This window comes from Triticum dicoccoides, chromosome 6B (genome assembly GCF_002162155.2).
Source record: "Triticum dicoccoides isolate Atlit2015 ecotype Zavitan chromosome 6B, WEW_v2.0, whole genome shotgun sequence".
Lineage (NCBI taxonomy): Eukaryota > Viridiplantae > Streptophyta > Magnoliopsida > Poales > Poaceae > Triticum > Triticum dicoccoides.
In genome coordinates, this window is record NC_041391.1 from 501,576,123 (window position 1) to 501,593,127 (window position 17,005).

Below are 17,005 nucleotides of genomic sequence, written 5' to 3' on the forward strand. Positions count from 1 at the left end.
ACCTGCAACTGGCACAATAAAAAACTACAAGCCCAGGTGCGAGTCGAGTGTAGACTTGCAACTGGGATGGAAATAAAACACATACCCAGTTGTGAGTCAAGGGTGGACTTGCAACTGAGACAACTACGAGCCCATTTACGAGTTGAGGATGGACTTGAAACTAGGACAACTACAAAACTACGAGCCCAGTGTGAGTCAAGGGTCGACTTGCAACTGGGATGAAACAAACTATGTGCCCAGATGCGAGTCAAGTGTGGATCTGCAATTGTGATAAAAAAATAAAGACTCCATTTAGGAGTCGAGGGTAGACTTACAACTGAGACAACTACAAAATTACGACCCCAATTGGCGAGTCAAGGGGCGACACATAACTCGGATTAAACAAACTAAGGGCCCAGTTGAGAGTTCAGGGTGGACCTGCAAATGTGATGAAAAATAAAACATAAGTCAAGTTGCAAGTCAAGGGTGGGCTTGCAACTGGGATGAAATAACTATGAACCTAGTTGCGACTCGAGGGTGGATTTTCAACTGGAACAACTACACAAACTACACTACAAGTTGCGAGTCGAGGGTGGACTTGGAACTGGGATAAGTAAACAAAACTACAATACGAGTTATGAGTCCAGGGTGGACTTGCTACTGGGACAACAACAAAACTATGGCCCTAGTTACAAGTCGAGGGCGAATTTGCAACGGGGACAACTACAAAACTACGAGCCCAGTTGCAAGTCAGAGGTGAACTTGCAACCGGGGTGAAACAAACTACAAGCCTAAGTTGTGAGTCAAGGACAAACTCGCAACTAGGACAAAGACACAAAACTATGATATTATTTGCGAGTCTAGGGTGTACTTGCAACGGGAACAATAACAAACTACGAGCCCATTTGTAAGTCGAGTGTGGACTTGAAATTCGGATGAAAACAGAAAGTCACATGCCGAGTTGTGAGTGGAGAGTGAACTTGCAACTAACACAACTACGAATCCATTTGCGGGTCAAGGGTGGACTCTACAAATTCTTCACCATACCACAAAAACGCACGGCAAAGACGGACGAAAAAGAAACGGGCTGCACCTCCCAAAACATATTTGGGCCCCTGTGAAAAGAAATGCAAGAATAAGCCGACACAAAACAAAATGAAACAAGAGGACGCGCCACAAAAAAGAACAAGCTGGCATGAACGCACATGATCAAGTTTGTGTGAATTAAACAAAATGAATGATTATATACTTAGATAAGACATCATTAAATCCCATTAGATTTAGCAAATCCAAAAGTAAAAAAATCCAGTTATGCTTTCCTCTAGTATACATTTGAATCTACTACCACTATAAAAGCATGAGAGGGTGAAGAACCAAATCATCCTATCCATCAAAACCTGCAATCTGATGGTCTATATCCCTCCAGCCTACTAAGCGTGTTTTATGCTTTAATTACCCACCATGCCATTGGGTTAATCTACTATTTGCCTTCGTTAACGAAACTCTAATCCACACCGCATCGAATCATCCCGCACGTCGTCGGGGACCCCAGGTTGCCCACGTCGCCCATTATCCTTTCGTTTTGTCCACCTATCACTCACCATTCACCTACTCCCTCCTCCCTCCGAGCCCTTCAGCAAGTGCGGCAGCGATGACCTCTCCTTCACACCCGCCGCCACCGCGGGCATCCATCGCCTGCTGCTCTCCTGCGCAGCGAGGTGTCCGACGGCTCCATCTCCTCGCTTGTGGCCGAGCTCGAGTCGCCCTTAGCATCGATCGATCCGCTCCGCCGCACGGCCATGGAGCTGCGGCTACTCGCCAAGCACAACCCGGACAACCACATCCGCATTGCGGCGTCCGGGGTAGTGCGGCCGCTCGTGGCGCTACTGTCGCACGCCAACCCGCTTCTGCAGGAGCACGGGGTCATGGCGCTACTCAACCTCTCCATCTGCGACGAGAACAAGGCCATCGTGGTCGAGGCCGGCGCGATATGGTCGCTCGTGCCCGAGCTCAAGTCGGCCGCGTCGCCCGCGGCCATGGAGGATGCCGCATGCTGTAGGACCTTGAGAAGAGGTGTCTAGAGGGGGTGATTAGACACTAAGTACCAAAGTTGCAGTTTTTAACCTCTTTAAGTTTAAGTGGAGTTTAGGCACAAGTTTAACATTCACAACACATAGCAAGCAAGCATGCAAAGAGTATATGAGCAGCGGAAAGTAAAGCATGCAACTTGCAAGAATGTAAAGGGAAGGGTTTTGGAGGATTCAAACGCAATGGGAGACACAGATGTTTTTGTCGTGGTTCCGATAGGTGGTGCTATCGTACATCCAAGTTGATGGAGACTTCAACCCATAAAGGATAACGGTTGCGCGAGTCCACGGAGGGCTCCACCCACGAAGGGTCCACGAAGAAGCAACCTTGTCTATCCCACCATGGCCGTCTCCCATGAAGGACTTGCCTCACTAGCGGTAGATCTTCACGAAGTAGGCGATCTCCTTGCCCTTACAAACTCCTTGGTTCAACTCCACAATCTTGTCGGAGGCTCCCAAGTGACACCTAGCCAATCTAGGAGACACCACTCTCCAAGAAGTAACAAATGGTGCGTTGATGATGAACTCCTTGCTCTTGTGCTTCAAATGATAGTCCCCCCAACACTCAACTCTCTCTCATAGGATTTGGATCTGGTGGAAAGAATATTTGAGTGGAAAGCAACTTGGGAAGGCTAGAGATCAAGATTCATATGGTAGGAATGGAATATCTTGGCCTCAACACATGTGTAGGTAGTTCTCTCTCAGAAATAGGATGCTGGAAGTGTAGGTTTGTTCTGATGGCTCTCTCCATGAATGAAGAGGAGGTGGAGGGGTATATATAGCCTCCACACAAAATCTAACCGCTACACACAATTTACCAAACTCGGTGGGACCGAATCAACAAACTCGGTCAGACCGATTTAGTAAACCTAGTGACCGTTAGGTTTTTCGGTGGGACCGAAATGCAACTCGGTAGGACTGATATGGTTAGGGTTAGGGCATAACGTAATCTCGGTGAGACTGATTTTGGTAATTAGCTAACCAGAGAGTTGGTCAGGCAAACTCGGTTGGACCGATTACTCAAACTCGGTGAGACCGATTTTGTTAATGAGCCAACCAGGAAGTTTGCATTGTAGTCTTGGTAGTACCGATTGCTCAAACTCGGTGAGACCGACTTTGATAATGGACATACACAGAGAGATTACAATCCCATCTCGGTGAGACCGAGATCCCTATCGGTGAGACCAATTTGCCTAGGGTTTGTGGCAGTGGCTATGACATCTGAACTCGGTGGCGCCGGATAGAAAGAATCGGTGGGGCTGAGTTTGACTTTAGGTTTAGGACATATGTGTGGAAATGGGAAAGTGGTTGAGGGTTTTGGAGCATATCACTAAGCACTATGGTGCAAGAAACTCATTAAGCAACACCTCATCCCTTCTTGATAGTATTGGCTTTTCCTATAGACTCAATGTGATCCTGGATCACTAAAATATAAAATGAAGAGTCTTGAGCTTGAAGCTTTAGCCAATCCTTTGTCCTTAGCATCTTGAAGGAGTTCCCACATCCTTTAGTCCATGCCACTCCAATGTTGAACTTGTCTGAAATATACTAGATAAAAGTGTTAGTCCAACAAGAGATATGTTGACATTAACTACAAAAACTACCTAGGGAGCACTTGTGCTTTCAATCTCCCCCTTTTTGGTAATTGATGACAACATACATCAAATCTTTAGGTAAAGGTATAAAGAATAGCAAGTAAAGCTTTGGAAAGACATGTAACAAGCATGGGCTCCCCCTACATGTATGCAATCATGTGGATATGGAATATAGAAGCATGTGAGAGCATAACCATGATAGAGCAGGCAATGTGTTACATGTATCTTGGCCATATGCATCAGAGCAAAAAGTATTAAAGGAAATACCTTCATGCCCATGATTCCTTCTTGCAAACAGTATGTACATCAGCAAGAATTCCTCATACACATGATTGTGATGCATATACTTACCTTGTAGTCTGGAAATACCTTCATGCCCATGAGTCCTTCTTGCAAATAGTATGTACATCAGCGAGAATTCCTCATACACATGATTGTGATGCATATACTTACCTTGTAGTCTTGAGTTGGCTTAGGATGGAATGAACCTGTGTAAACAAGGTTAGATAACATAGATACATCTACTAGCTAGAGCAAACAGAAGAAACCACAAGAATACCAAGACGGGGATGACATGTAAAGAGTGAGTACTAAGTACCACATTGGATTAGACATGTCCCCAAGAGTAAAGATATGCAATGAAATTAAATGATTTCTTTCCCTTAGATGTCTTGCTCCCCCTGAATCTAGCATGGGATATTGGAAGAAGATAGGGAACAGAAAATCAGAGCTGAAAGATATAAATGAATAGAGCTAATGCAAACTAATGCAGATAAGCACATATGAACATGTCTTTCCCCTCAAGAAGACATGTGGCATCTCTCCTCTTGAACACCAAGCATCTGGGATCCTTGAGAAATACTTTCTACTTGAGTATTCTCTCCCCCTGGAGATCTCTTCCTCCTCCTGAGGAGGTGATATATTTTCTGATGTGATCTCTCTCTAAATGGTAAGCTTTGATGTGATCTCTCTCTCCCCCTTTGACATCAATTTCCAAGAAGGGTTTTCTGGAATCTGTCGAATGGGTTTGGTCCTTGAGTCACAGCATGAGACAAATGCAAAAACTCAGAAAAGAACACAAGAGAACTTCATCTAGAGATGGTCGGCGACAAAGTCACCTATGTTAAGAGTATATTGACTTAGGAGTCAAGTGAGATCACTTGATCATAGGTCATACTCATCATTTAAGCTCAAAATGGGGTTGCCATTTTTCGTTTAAGCATCTTGATGTATTCTCATCTTGTCGAGTTGTTTTAGCTCATGACTTGGAGTAAAGCTTCTCTAAGATGGAATAACATACCTTGGTTGGTGGTGATGTCCATGTAGTTGAACTTGTGTGGCTTGCTCAAGGTTGATGTAGCTCATCAAGAGTTGGGAGCACCACTTGGAATTTGAGTCCATCTACCTACATGGGTTAGTTCTTGCAAGGAAGAGCACTTGTGTATCCAAAAATGACAATCATGAAGCTCAACATAGAATTTTTCAAAGGATATGTTTGAATGGTTTCGTGCTTCCTTGTCTTCAACCACCTTTGTGTAGAGACTCGGTGATGTAGAGATTGCTTAAGATATGAGTAGGTTACAACCTCATGGAATTAGATTCAACCAAGTACCTACATGGGTTAGATAACATGCAAGATACAAATATATCCAAGACACAAGATTTTCATCATAAGAGAGATATCAAGGATTAGTCATAAGCTCATGTCTTGCAAGTATCCAATGGAGTTTCTACTCCAAGTTTGAAGCATCAATGGTGTTCAATTCTCCTCTTAACCTGCAAAACACTTTCTCATCAAGAGGTTTAGTGAATATATCTGCTAATTGCTTTTCGGTGCGAACATGCTTAAGATCAATGTCACCCTTAGCAACATGATCTCGAATGAAATGATGACGAACTTTAATATGCTTAGTTCGAGAATGTTGCACAAGATTATGACCAATTTTGATAGCACTTTCATTGTCACAAAGCAATGGAACATGTTTCACATATATCCCATAATCTTTAAGAGTTTGGGTCATCCAAAGTAATTGAGCACAACATGAACCAGTGTCAATGTATTCCGCTTCGGCAGTGGATAAGGATACCGAGTTTTGTTTCTTGGAGGACCAAGACACAAGAGATCTACCAAGAAATTGACAAGTACCCGAAGTGGACTTACTATCAACCTTGTCTCCGGCATAGTTCGAGTCGGAGTAGCCAACAAGATCGAAAGAGGCCCTCTTAGGATACCAAATGCCAAAATTTGGTGTATGAATTAAGTATCTCACTATCCTTTTCACGGCCTTAAGATGACATTCTTTAGGAGCAGCTTGATATCGTGCACACATGCACACACTTAGCATAATATCGGGACGTGAAGCACATAGATATAAAAATGAACCAATCATAGAGCGATAAACCTTTTGATCAACCGGTTCATCATCTTCGGTTAAGTCAAGATGTCCACTAGTAGGCATGGGTGTAGTCATACCTTTGCATTCTTGCATATTGAACTTCTTGAATAAGTCCTTGGTGTACTTCGTTTGAGAAACAAAAGTACCTTCCTTAGTTTGCTTGATTTGCAACCCAAGAAAGAATTTGAGTTCACTCATCATAGACATCTCAAACTTCTCCGACATTAGCTTCCCAAACTTTTCACTAAAATGAGGGTTAGTTGAGCCAAATATAATATCATCAACATAGATTTGGCACACAAAGAGTTCTCCATTAACCCTTTTAGTAAAAAGAGTAGAATCAATTTTCCCAGTTTCAAAGCCTTTTTAATAAGGAACTTGGTCAAGCATTTATACCATGCTCTAGGAGCTTGTTTAAGACCATAAAGAGATTTGTGAAGTTTGTAAACATGATTTGGTTTCTTAGGATTGACGAAGCCGGGAGGTTGCTTAACATAAACTTCCTCCTCTATTTCACAGTGGTAAAAACGCACTTTTAATGTCCATTTGGTACAAGGTGATATCATTATGATTAGCATAGGCAAGTAAGATGCGAATGGACTCAAGTCTAGCAACGGGAGCATAAGTCTCACCATAGTCCATACCTTTGACTTGTGTGTAGCCTTGGGCGACGAGACGTGCTTTGTTGCGAACTACTTGTCCATCTTCATCTTGCTTGTTGCAAAACACCCATTTGGTACCGATGATGTTGTGGTTGTTGTCGGGCTTCTCAACCAATGTCCAGACTTGGTTCCTCTCAAAGTTGTATAGCTCTTCATGCATAGCATTTATCCAATCCGGATCTTCCAATGCTTCTTCGACCTTCATAGGTTCAATGCTAGAGATGAAAGAATAGTTTTCACAAAAGTTAGCTAAACTAGTTTTAGAGCGAGTGATTCTCCCGGTTTGAATATCATTGTAGATTTGCTCGACGGGGTGGTCTTTAGCAATTCTTGCTCGAACTCGTGAAAGCTTTTGCTTGGATCTTGGTTGAACTTCTTCTTCATCTTGTTCTTCTTCTTGCCCTTCTTCATTGTTGGCATTGGCGTTCTCTTGTCGTGATGGAGAAGGAGGTTGTTGACGTTCATCTTGATGCACTTCCTCGTTTTCCTCATCTTGGTGTGTCCCACTTGTGGATGCTTCCGTATCAACTCTTGGTTCACCTTGTTGTGAAGTGGAAGCTTCCACTTGGACGGATGAGGTACTCTCCTTCACCTCCGTTGGACGGACCTTGCCAATAGACAAGTCTTGGATTGCTTCCAAAGGATCTTTGTCTCCTACATCAATTGGCAATTGCTCTACTTGCGAGCCGTTAGATTCATCAAACTTCTCATCTACCGTCTCTTCAACCTTTCGGGTGAAATTGTTGTAGACACTTTAAGTGTGAGTGTTTGAGCCATAACCTAGTAGGAAACCTTCATGAGACTTAGGAGCAAATTTAGAACGACGATGCTTATCAAGAATGTAGCACTTTGAGCCGAATACTTGAAAGTATCCAACTTGGGGTTTGTTACCGGTGAGGAGCTCGTATGCCATCTTGCCGAGTAGCTTGTGAAGATACAAGCGATTTGTTGCATGGCAAGCTGTCTCAACTGATTCTGCCCAAAAGTGCTTCGGTGTCTTGTACTCATCAAGCATCGTTCTCTCCATTTTGATGAGCGTCCGGTTCTTCCTCTCAACAACTCCACTTTGTTGAGGTGTGTACGTAGCCGAGAACTCGTGTGAAATCCCTTCATCGTCAAGAAAGGTGTCCATATTTGCGTTCTTGAACTCCGTTCCGTTGTCGCTGCGAACCTTCTTGATCTTCACTTCAAATTGGTTTTGGGCCTTCCAGCGAAGTTTTTGAAGATCTTTTGAACCTGTGATTTATCATCGAGAAAGAACACCCACGTAAATCTTGAAAAATCATCAATTATAACTAGACCAAAAGAATTTCCACCGAGACTCTTGTAAGAGTTGGGACCAAAAAGATCCATGTGAAGTAGCTCAAGTGGCCTTTTTGTAGTCATGATGTTCTTCACGGGATGCCTTCCTCCAACCTGTTTACCTGCTTGACAAACACTGCAAAGTCTATCCTTATCAAATATGACATCGTTTACACCAAGGATATGATTCCCTTTAATAAGCTTGTCAAGGTTTCTCATGCCAACGTGACCTAGTCGTCTATGCCACAACCAACCTTTTGAGGATTTCGCAATGAAGCAAGTTTTAGGTTGAGCCTTTTTAGTGAAATCAACAATGTATAGATCACCTCTACGTATACCGGTAAAGACCATTTTATGATTGTCTCAGTGAAACACTTGGCAATCTACTTCAGTAAATAGAACATTGAAACCGAAATCAGCAAGTCTAGATACTGAAAGTAAGTTGTAACCAAGAGATTCAACGAGCATAACATTTTGTATGGAGCTATCATGTGATATGGCCACCTTACCGAGGCCAACCACCTTACCCTTTGAGTTGTCACCGAAACTGACATACTTTCGAGGACCATCATTCTCAGCAAGCTCATGAAACATGTCTTTATCTCCGGTCATGTGATCGGTACATCCACTATCAAGAACCCATTCCTTTCCTCCTGACATATATCTTCGGAGATTTGCCATAAGAGCAAAATGTCTCATTGCATCATCAAGATCGAAGTCACTATCATCATCCTCATCATAGTATCCATGTTCAACATCATCATGTGGTGGATCAAATCCTAGAGAGGGTGATTCGTTAGAGTGAGTTTGACAATGATCTTGTCTATGAATTTTTATAGCTTCGGAAATAATATCACTAATAATTCCAACATCTCCTTTGGCACGCATAAGGTTTGTAAGTTCAAAATAGACGATCACCAAAAATAGGATCACTAGTATTCATCTTACTCAAAGCAATAGACTTATGGAGAATTTCATCTAGATTTTTCAAGGAGTAATTTGGAAATCGTTCCTTAAGAAATTTCCATATAGTGTAGGCACACTCGAGAGTAGGCAAACATCCAATCAAGTTTCTAGGCAATCCTCTAATAATAAGTTTGGCAGTTCTAAGATTCCTAACCATGTCAATAGACTCATTAAGAGTAGGATGCATAGGATCAACATGAGGTGCACAAGGGCTAAAAATATACTTGTCCAAATGATATTGATTGAAAATTACAAGCATCTCATTTTTCCACTCATGAAAATACTCTCCATTAAGAATAGGCACTCTATGTCTAAGACTCCCCAAAGTAGAGTCATCCATCTTCCTCCAATGGTGACTAAACCAAGGCAATGGAGACCAATGCTCTGATACCACTTGTAGGACCTTGAGAAGAGGTGTCTAGAGGGGGGGTGATTAGACACTAAGTACCAAAGTTGCAGTTTTTAACCTCTTTCAGTTTAAGTGGAGTTTAGGCACAAGTTTAACATTCACAACACATAGCAAGCAAGCATGCAAAGAGTATATGAGCAGCGAAAAGTAAAGCATGCAACTTGCAAGAATGTAAAGGGAAGGGTTTTGGAGGATTCAAACACAATTGGAGACACGGATGTTTTTGTCGTGGTTCCGATAGGTGGTGCTATCGAACATCCACGTTGATGGAGACTTCAACCCATGAAGGGTAACGGTTGCGCGAGTCCACGGAGGGCTCCACCCACGAAGGGTCCACGAAGAAGCAACCTTGTCTATCCCACCACGGCCGTCGCCCACGAAAGACTTGCCTCACTAGCGGTAGATCTTCACGAAGTAGGCGATCTCCTTGCCCTTACAAACTCCTTGGTTCAACTCCACAATCTTGTCGGAGGCTCCCAAGTGACACCTAGCCAATCTAGGAGACACCACTCTCCAAGAAGTAACAAATGGTGTGTTGATGATGAACTCCTTGTTCTTGTGCTTCAAATGATAGTCCCCCCAACACTCAACTCTCTCTCATAGGATTTGGATCTGGTGAAAAGAAGATTTGAGTGGAAAGCAACTTGGGAAGGCTAGAGATCAAGATTCATATGGTAGGAATGGAATATCTTGGCCTCAACACATGAGTAGGTAGTTCTCTCTCAGAAATAGGATGCTGGAAGTGTAGGTTTGTTCTGATGGCTCTCTCCATGAATAAAGAGGAGGTGGAGGGGTATATATAGCCTCCACACAAAATCTAACCGTTACACACAATTTACCAAACTTGGTGGGACTGAATCAACAAACTCGGTCAGACCGATTTAGTAAACCTAGTGACCGTTAGGGTTTTCGGTGCGACCAAAATGCAACTCGGTAGGACCGATATGGTTAGGGTTAGGGCATAACGTAATCTCGGTGAGACCGATTACACAAACTCGGTGAGACCGATTTTGGTAATTAGCTAACCAGAGAGTTGGTCAGGCAAACTCGGTTGGACCGATTACTCAAACTCGGTGAGACCGATTTTGTTAATGAGTCAACCAGGAAGTTTGCATTGTAGTCTCGGTAGTACCGATTGCTCAAACTCGGTGAGACCAACTTTGATAATGGACATATACAGAGAGTGAGACCGAGATCCCTATCGGTGAGACCGATTTGCCTAGGGTTTGTGGCAGTGGCTATGACATCTGAACTCGGTGGCGCCGGATAGAAAGAATCGGTGGGGCCGAGTTTGACTTTAGGTTTAGGACATATGTGTGGAAATGGGAAAGTGGTTGAGGGTTTTGGAGCATATCACTAAGCACTGTGGAGCAAGAAACTCATTAAGCAACACCTCATCCCTTCTTGATAGTATTGGCTTTTCCTATAGACTCAATGTGATCTTGGATCACTAAAATATAAAATGAAGAGTCTTGAGCTTGAAGATTTAGCCAATCCTTTGTCCTTAGCATCTTGAAGGAGTTCCCACATCCTTTAGTCCATGCCACTCCAATGTTGAACTTGTCTGAAATATACTAGATAAAAGTGTTAGTCCAACAAGAGATATGTTGATATTAATTACCAAAACTACCTAGGGAGCACTTGTGCTTTCAATCTCCCCCTTTTTGGTAATTGATGACAACATACATCAAAGCTTTAGGTAAAGGTATAAAGAATAGCAAGTAAAGCTTTGGAAAGACATGTAACAAGCATGGGCTCCCCCTACATGTATGCAATCATGTGGATATGGAATATAGAAGCATGTGAGAGCATAACCATGATAGAGCAGGCAATGTGTTACATGTATCTTGGCCATATGCATCAGAGCAAAAAGTATTAAAGGAAATACCTTCATGCCCATGATTCCTTCTTGCAAACAGTATGTACATCAGCAAGAATTCCTCATACACATGATTGTGATGCATATACTTACCTTGTAGTCTGGAAATACCTTCATGCCCATGAGTCCTTCTTGCAAACAGTATGTACATCAGCAAGAATTCCTCATACACATGATTGTGATGCATATACTTACCTTGTAGTCTTGAGTTGGCTTAGGATGGAATGAACCTGTGTAAACAAGGTTAGATAACATAGATACATCTACTAGCTAGAGCAAACAGAAGAAACCACAAGAATACCAAGACGGGGATGACATGTAAAGAGTGAGTACTAAGTACCACATTGGATTAGACATGTCCCCAAGAGTAAAGATATGCAATGAAATTAAATGATTTCTTTCCCTTAGATGTCTTGCTCCCCCTGAATCTAGCACGGGATATTGGAAGAAGATAGGGAACAGAAAATCAGAGCTGAAAGATATAAATGAATAGAGCTAATGCAAACTAATGCAGATAAGCACATATGAACATGTCTTTCCCCTCAAGAAGACATGTGGCATCTCTCCTCTTGAACACCAAGCATCTGGGATCCTTGAGAAATACTTTCTACTTGAGTATTCTCTCCCCCTGGAGATCTCTTCCTCCTCCTGAGGAGGTGATATATTTTCTGATGTGATCTCTCTCTAAATGGTAAGCTTTGATGTGATCTCTCTCTCCCCCTTTGACATCAATTTCCAAGAAGGGTTTTCTGGAATCTGTCGAATGGGTTTGGTCCTTGAGTCACAGCACAAAGCATTTATAAAAATGTGATGCTTGTAGAGGACAAGATTCATTGAGTGGAGTTGGATCAGAAGAAACACAGAATAAGTGGCAAACTGTTTTTCCTGTTGTGAAATCGGTGGCATCGAGTGGGATGCTTCGGTTGTACCGAAAGGGTTCGGTTGGACCGAAAATAACAAATCGGTGGAACCAAGTTCATCGCAGAGAAAACACTTGTCACCTCAGCTCACTAGACTAATAATATCTCATAAAGATTTTCAAGGAATTAACTGAATGATATGCAATGAATTGGATGCAGAAAATGCAGAGCAAACAGAAAGAAATCTAGATAGAGTTTTTTTTTGAAAGGGGAAACAAATATGCATGAGACAAATGCAAAAACTCAGAAAAGAACACAAGAGAACTTCATCTAGAGATGGTCGGCGACAAAGTCACTATGTTAAGAGTATATTGACTTAGGAGTCAAGTGAGATCACTTGATCATAGGTCATACTCATCGTTTAAGCTCAAAATGGGGTTGCCATTTTTCGTTTAAGCATCTTGATGTATTCTCATCTTGTCGAGTTGTTTTAGCTCATGACTTGGAGTAAAGCTTCTCTAAGATGGAATAACATACCTTGGTTGGTGGTGATGTCCATGTAGTTGAACTTGTGTGGCTTGCTCAAGGTTGATATAGCTCATCAAGAGTTGGGAGCACCACTTGGAATTTGAGTCCACCTACCTACATGGGTTAGTTCTTGCAAGGAAGAGCACTTGTGTATCCAAAAATGACAATCATGAAGCTCAACATAGAATTTTTCAAAGGATATGTTTGAATGGTTTCGTGCTTCCTTGTCTTCAACCAAATTTGTGTAGAGACTTGGTGATGTAGAGATTGCTTAAGATATGAGTAGGTTACAACCTCATGGAATTAGATTCAACCAAGTACCTACATGGGTTAGATAACATGCAAGATACAAATATATCCAAGACACAAGATTTTCATCATAAGAGAGATATCAAGGATTAGTCATAAGCTCATGTCTTGCAAGTATCCAATGGAGTTTCTACTCCAAGTTTGAAGCATCAATTATGTTCAATTCTCCTCTTAACCTGCAAAACACTTTCTCATGAAGAGGTTTAGTGAATATATCCGCTAATTGCTTTTCGGTGCGAACATGCTTAAGATCAATGTCACCCTTAGCAACATGATCTCGAATGAAATGATAAAGAACTTTAATATGCTTAGTTCGAGAATGTTGCACAAGATTATGACCAATTTTGATAGCACTTTCATTGTCACAAAGCAATGGAACATGTTTCACATATATCCCATAATCTTTAAGAGTTTGGGTCATCCAAAGTAATTGAGCACAACATGAACCAGCGGCAATGTATTCTGCTTCGGCAGTGGATAAGGATACCGAGTTTTGTTTCTTGGAGGACCAAGACACAAGAGATCTACCAAGAAATTGACAAGTACCCGAAGTGGACTTACTATCAACCTTGTCTCCGGCATAGTCCGAGTCGGAGTAGCCAACAAGATCGAAAGAGGCCCTCTTAGGATACCAAATGCCAAAATTTGGTGTATGAATTAAGTATCTCACTATCCTTTTCACGGCCTTAAGATGACATTCTTTAGGAGCAGCTTGATATCGTGCACACATGCACACACTTAGCATAATATCGGACGTGAAGCACATAGATATAAAAATGAACCAATCATAGAGCGATAAACCTTTTGATCAACCGGTTCATCATCTTTGGTTAAGTCAAGATGTCCACTAGTAGGCATGGGTGTAGTCATACCTTTGCATTCTTGCATATTGAACTTCTTGAATAAGTCCTTGGTGTACTTCGTTTGAGAAACAAAAGTACCTTCCTTAGTTTGCTTGATTTGCAATCCAAGAAAGAATTTGAGTTCACTCATCATAGACATCTCAAACTTCTCCGACATTAGCTTCCCAAACTTTTCACTAAAATGAGCGTTAGTTGAGTCAAATATAATATCATCAACATAGATTTGGCACACAAAGAGTTCTCCATTAACCCTTTTAGTAAAAAGAGTAGAATCAATTTTCCCAGTTTCAAAGCCTTTTTCAATAAGGAACTTGGTCAAGCATTTATACCATGCTCTAGGAGCTTGTTTAAGACCATAAAGAGCTTTGTGAAGTTTGTAAACATGATTTGGTTTCTTAGGATTGACGAAGCCGGGAGGTTGCTTAACATAAACTTCCTCCTCTATTTCACCGTTGAGAAAAGCATTTTTAATGTCCATTTGGTACAAGGTGATATCATGATGATTAGCATAGGCAAGTAAGATGCGAATGGACTCAAGTCTAGCAACGGGAGCATAAGTCTCACCATAGTCCATACCTTTGACTTGTGTGTAGCCTTGGGCGACGAGACGTGCTTTGTTGCGAACTACTTGTCCATCTTCATCTTGCTTGTTGCAAAACACCCATTTGGTACCGATGATGTTGTGGTTGTTGTCGGGCTTCTCAACCAATGTCCAGACTTGGTTCCTCTCAAAGTTGTATAGCTCTTCATGCATAGCATTTATCCAATCCGGATTTTCCAATGCTTCTTCAACCTTCATAGGTTCAATGCTAGAGATGAAAGAATAGTTTTCACAAAAGTTAGCTAAACGAGTTTTAGAGCGAGTGATTTTTCCGGTTTGAATATCATTGTAGATTTGCTCGACGGGATGGTCTTTAGCAATTCTTGCTCGAACTCGTGAAAGCTTTTGCTTGGATCTTGGTTGAACTTCTTCTTCATCTTGTTCTTCTTCTTGCCCTTCTTTATTGTTGGCGTTGGCGTTCTCTTGTCGTGATGGAGAAGGAGGTTGTTGACGTTCATCTTGATGCACTTCCTCGTTTTCCTCATCTTGGTGTGTCCCACTTGTGGATGCTTCCGTATCAACTCTTGGTTCACCTTGTTGTGAAGTGGAAGCTTCCACTTGGACGGACGAGGTACTCTCCTTCACCTCCGTTGGACGGACCTTGCCAATAGACAAGTCTTGGATTGCTTCCAAAGGATTTTTGTCTCCTACATCAACTGGCAATTGCTTTACTTGCGAGCCGTTAGATTCATCAAACTTTACATCTACCGTCTCTTCAACCTTTCGGGTGAAATTGTTGTAGACACGATAAGTGTGAGTGTTTGAGCCATAACCTAGTAGGAAACCTTTATGAGACTTAAGAGCAAATTTAGAACGACGATGCTTATCAAGAATGTAGCACTTTGAGCCGAATACTCGAAAGTATTCAATTTGGGGTTTGTTACCGGTGAGGAGCTCGTATGCCATCTTGCCGAGTAGCTTGTGAAGATACAAACGATTTGTTGCATGGCAAGCTGTCTCAACTGCTTCTGCGCAAAAGTGCTTTACTGTCTTGTACTCATCAAGCATCGTTCTCGCTCATCGTTCTCACTATCCTCTTCCAGCTCGACGGCGCCGTCGCCGCCGCAGTCGGCCGCGCGGGCGCCGTCCCGCTGCTGGTGTCCCTCCACGAGAGCGGCGGGGCGCAGAGGAAGAAGGACGCCGCCACGGCGCTCTACACGCTCTGCAGCGGTGCGCGCGAGAACCGCCTACGTGCGCCCCTTGCTGGACCTGGAGTCCGGCATGGTCGACAAGGCCGCCTACGTGCTCCACTCCCTGATGGGCTTCGCCGAGGGCCGCTCCGCCACCGTGGAGGAGGGCGACATCCCCGTCCTGGTGGAGATGGTGGAGGTCGGGACCTCGCAGCAGAAGGAGATCACCACGCTCTCCCTCCTCCAGATTTACGATGACAACGCGGCATACCGCACCATGGTTGCCCGCGAGGGCGCCATCCCTCCCCTCGTCGCCCTCTCCCAGTTCTCCTCTGCGCGCCCCTAGCTCAAAACCAATGTACCAATCGCGAGCTCCTCATCGAAGCACAATTGTTTCGGCCATTACAATCACAAACAGAATTTACAGCTTTCGATATACGAAGTACTAATTTGTTTTGCGATTCCGCAGGCTGAGGCGTTGATCGAGATGCTACGGCAACCGCGAAGCGGGAGCCTGCGCGCTACTAAGCCGGCGGCGATCGTTGCAGCGGAGTGATGATACCATTCAGTTACCAACTCGATCTGGACATGCCTCTGATCCAGAAGAGGACACAGTCCTCTACTTCTTCCACGCCTTCACCACGGATCCAGGAGGTTACCGTCCCCTGGCTGCTCCATGAGGTCGCCATCGTCATCTCCTTCCTATCCACCCAGCAGCCAGTGTCCGGACTCCTCCTGCACGGTTCAGCTCCACCACCTCTCTTCCCCTTTGTGTGAATCGTCCATTTTTCTTGTTAGTTCATACATATGCCTAGCTATGATAGTTCATCGTATGTATCTCTCTGATCTGTGTGCAAATTTACACACCCTCTATGTCAGTTCAGTAGTCGTAATGTAGTAGTTGTTCTGTTTTAGTCTGATGGGACAACATAGATGGAGTAACGAGAACGACTAACAAGTTCTTCACTGAACTTTTTCTGCCTTTGACTACACATGATGTGCAAGTCCATGTGCCAGGAATATAGAGCTTGGGTTTTGGGAATCATGTCAGGGGTAAGGACACGTGACTTGAAGCATTCTGAGGTAAACTCTATCGTTCACTTAAATATACCAGATCATCTCCCTGTTCTTTTATTTGGAACTGGCTACAGTTTTTGCTGTCTAGGATAAGCATGGCTAGATATCATGAAAAACTTATTTTTGTCTATTTTGTATAAGTGTAATTTACCATAAGAAACAATTCTGATCTATGATGTTTCACATAATCTTAATTTCTCCATATTGTGGATGAGCACAATGAACAGTACGTCTACAATCAAACTTGGATTAACATGACTGCATGAATACTGACTAGGAGGAATTGTTGTGGTTGTGGAACATCGACCTTTGTAGAGCCAGTCATGTTAAAATACCCATATGATGTCCTTGGAATTTTATCT

General features: G+C 42.9%; 1 pseudogene; it reads left to right on the forward strand.

Annotated features, from left to right (window-relative positions):
* The first annotated feature begins 1,440 nt into the window (after positions 1-1,440).
* On the forward strand, positions 1,441-16,313 carry LOC119321223 (annotated as a pseudogene).
* The last annotated feature ends 692 nt before the right edge of the window (positions 16,314-17,005 follow it).